Raw genomic sequence first — 4,355 nt, 5'->3', positions numbered from 1 at the left:
GCTTTGATACTATATTTTTTAAATTTGTACAGATGATTCAAACACCAGTAAAATAACCGAAGGGTTGTTTTTAATATCATGGCTAAGCAGGTTTTGATTAGATGGTTTCAGCCACGGAGGAAGAACTAAACTCCAGTAATACATATCTTTGTGTTCATCAATGTCAATTGGACACGGTAAAAGCAAAGAATGCTCCTGGCCTTAAATTCTCCACAGATGACTGACTTTAGCATTAGAGCAGCTGATCAAAAGCTGGCAAATGTAGTGAACTGTAACACAGCTACAGTACTGTGCAAAAGTCTTGAACCACCCCCCTTTGTTTTGCTTCCAAGGTGACTAATTTGTAATTTTTCTTTTTAGGTGCGCTTGATTAAATAGTTCTCCGGGCTTTGGGGCTTTCTGGAGGTCTTTCAAAGTTTTCATTTGCACATTTGGCTGTTTTTTGTTTGTTTGTTTTTTTCATTCCAGTCTTTGTCACTGACTAATTTTCAGAGGATTTTTTTTTAACACCGACCAATGAATTATTCAAGCAGTAAATTCAAGGTATCAACCAGTGTTGTGTCTACACAGCCAGTGGTGTTGGGGATCTTGTCAAAATTGTGACGCAATTATGAACAGAGGAAAATGCCATCAGATTTTAACCCACTGTGCAATATCTGGAAAGTGTCGTACTGGGATTGGCTTCTTTTTTCAGCATGACAGTGATCCCACATCTGGTAAAAGATTACCTCAGAGCCCGGACCTCAATTACTCTGAACCAGTGTGTGCTCGTCTTGACAAAGAACAGAACAAAAGCAACCAACATCTAAAAAATAGCTTTGAATGTCCTTCAAGTAGCCTGCAAAACATTTCCTGAAGACTACTTACAGAAATTGCAAGAAAGCTTGACTAAGAGAGCTCAGGCTGTGTTGAAAAATAAACCAAAGAATGATTTTTTTAAGCTTGTTGGAAGATGAACTGATGTACTGTATTTATAGGTTTCTAATCACAAAAATCGCTGCACCCATTTCCCAAACAAAATACAACGAAACGAGGGGTTACAGTACTTTTGCACAGTAATGTGTACAAGAGTCAGTGTTGGTAAACATGCATCTGTTTGGCATAAGCTACTCCTTATATTAGACCAAAAAAGACTAAAGGAGTGCTGCATTAGCCCTTTAAAACCTGAACCATGAAATAATTGCCAGAAAGCCAGGAGTTTATGGAACAGTCTGACAAATTTGTTTAAAAAATTAATTACATTTTTATTGCCATGAGTTTTCATTTTTATCATATTTGCTACATCTGCCTTTATTAAAAAAAAAAAAGCTGAAAAATTTATTGTTCTATTAATTTAGATTTTTCAGGGGGAAAATCTCGCTGATGTCGTAGAAGTCTCAAAAACAAAAATCTGCGTGTCTCATATAAAACACTAGGCGTTCACGGGTTAAACACAAGTGTTAAAAAGTGTTTTGCTTATGCTTGATGTTTCTTTTCATTTACAGGAGGAAGACTTCTTAATTTGAAAGTAAGAGACCTGCTATATACAGCTTTTTATTGCTTCAATAATGTCTTCTGTTTGATGCGAGAGGCATGCACGAATTTTAAAAACACTGAGACTGCCATCTGGTGGACACATGCATATAGAGATAATAGCTGATCAACAAATATTTACAGACTATTCAACTTTTTTGGTCAGTCTCTAACAAAACTATCACCACCAAAAGCATTTAACACTGTCAGGAAACAGAAAACGTCTCGTTGCAGCTGTTCTTGCTATATAGCATATATAGTACATTTCGATTGTAGCTTCTACAGGGGAAACTATAGAAGCAGATGAGACTGTTTTGGAGAAAAGGTTTACATTGTACTTTGCAGGTCTAGAGAAATATGTTGCGTCTTAAAAACCACACAGTCAGATGCATCTGCTATTTTTTGAAAACTGACTGCATAAACACTTCACCACTCAGATTTTTTGATTAGCAAATGGCAGCGGCAACGTTCAGTTTACCTGGACATGAAAATGCCTGGGATATTGTTATTGTTATTGATGAGCGTGATAAGGTGGGAATAGAAAACAGCAAAAAGTTCACATTAGCTTGTGGCATACTAATAATACAGTCTTACCAAAGCTGTGACTTCCTCCTGAAATGATCCTTCAGGAGGAAGTTGTGACAAAGCTTATTAGACTTTTTATGGCCTATAAAGCACATATATAATAATACTGACATTCATAATGCTATATTGTATATTTGCATTGCTGTAGGTTTAGTAAAGGAATCTATCATTGACAGGGGTGGTAATGTAAAAATGCTTGTTAGCTGCATGCAGAAAAATCCGCATGACCCTTTGGTACTCTTCAAGCCAGTTTCCCTTGCAAAGTATTTTCTCCAGAGGGCGCTCCGGTTCTGTTAATTGAAGACAGGGTGAAGTCTCAGGCACACAGTAGGTCCTTTAATCATCAGGTATGAAGTCAAAGTCTCTGTGCAGTCACCAGTTATTTCAGTTTTATTTTAAGTGCTCATCTGTTGCAAATGCTCATATGCTACTTAATGTTGGATTGCTCCCCAACTGTCTGGATGAATCCGTCATTCAGATTTGCATAGACATCTATTCACGAAATGTAAACGGCAGGTGAGGTGTTAAATGACTGATTTACATTTTGAATCTTTTGTTGTCACTCTGATCCAATGATTTACAACCAGCCAGCAGCAGGAAGAGAGATTTCCTTCCTCTTTGGGAATTATAAAGAACCACAAAATAACTGTGAACTTGTGGGCTGAACATTTATGATGGAAACAATGGCTGGGAAATTATTTGAACACGCACACACACACGCACATCACCAAATCTCGACTGATCTTGCCATCTTAGAGTTTGTTTTCTGGCTCTCTGACTTTTCTATGTCACACACAATAAGAGTATATATGAATCATCCTCACCCCATAAAGACCAAGAAAAGCTAACTTGACAGTGCATATTAGGCCATACAATAATAAAATGAATGATTTTGTACCCAGAAGTGAAACAAGAAGTTCCTCTTAGCCTTTTTTAAAGAATAAAACTACACATTTCCTAAAGCTTGAAAAAAAACTGTATTGTGTGTTTGTGATGTTTTATATATGACTTTAGGCCATTTTAGCAGATGTTTTGATTATTTTTATATATAGCTTTCTGTTTTAATCTGCTAAGATCAACATCTGGTTAAATTAAGTGTCCCCCTGATCTTTGAACAACAACTTTAAGCACTTGCATGTAGCTCAGGTTTAAAATAAAAGAATTTGGAAAGCCTCCAGCAGGACCTAAAAGTGAATTAAAAGTTTATCTTGTGTGCCCTGACTCAGTTACTCAAGCAGCTTCCATAATGAACATAAATCCTAAAACATTTGAGATTTGAAATGACAGGAGAAAACTGAGCATAGGCAATGGGATGACTATAATGAAGATAATAAGCAGTTCATCTCTGGTCTGATTGGGGATAGTCAGATTTGCTTAAGTATCAGCTTGTACAATAAGTCAGTCCATTAGGTATTTAGGAGAGCAGCATTGCTCTGCCTGTGCAGAAAAATAATCACAGTTCCATTTAAAGCACAGTGCAGTTAATTACTTAATTCATCCTGTAAAGTGTATGGGATGTGTGGTGGACACAGAAGGACTCTTAAGGGGAACCACTGATAATGGGAGTCTTTTGAAGTCACTAATTTTGGGGGGAAACAAATAATTCCCATTGCTAAAAGCCTGGCGTTCGTTAAAACCTACAGGTTGCACTCAGATAGTAGCCTATAAAATGAACCATTTACAGTCTTGTGAGGATTAGATTGTCAGGACAATTCACTTTTTTCTGGATGGCAGATTCAGAGCCACACACGCACACAAACACAGGTAGATAGATTCATGCACAAAGCCAAGTTTTCGTAGAAATCTAACTCTGGAACAGGTAAACTGGCTCCGTTATTCTGAGGCTTGCTGTGAGCACTAATCTGCACATGAACAGTGGGCCATCAGGATCATTCCCCAAAGACCAACAACTTAATGCATGCCTTAGCCCATTGGATTTGCATACGCATTATTTTGAATGGAAGGTGGGGTGCCAAATGACTGTTGTGGTGGTGGCATGCAGTTACATTTACACTCGGGCACTTACTTTGCTTCTGAATAAATGGATGAGAGTGCAATGAGCCACCTATAGAGATTGACAGACCACGTGACTTTCGCGCATTGCATGCCGATAACTCGTGGCAAAACAATCCAAGTACCTGCATCAAATGCAAGCATTTACAGCACCGCAAAACGTTCATTCTTCGGTTCCAATAAATTCTTGCTTTTTCTTTGCCCCCCAAAAAGGTATGTACAAAACGAAGGAGAACAATGCCGGT

The sequence above is a fragment of the Pundamilia nyererei genome, unplaced genomic scaffold (genome assembly GCF_000239375.1).
Source record: "Pundamilia nyererei isolate P.nyererei 1_Seehausen unplaced genomic scaffold, PunNye1.0 scaffold00110, whole genome shotgun sequence".
In the NCBI taxonomy this organism is placed as follows: domain Eukaryota; kingdom Metazoa; phylum Chordata; class Actinopteri; order Cichliformes; family Cichlidae; genus Pundamilia; species Pundamilia nyererei.
Note: the sequence above shows the minus strand (reverse complement) of the source record.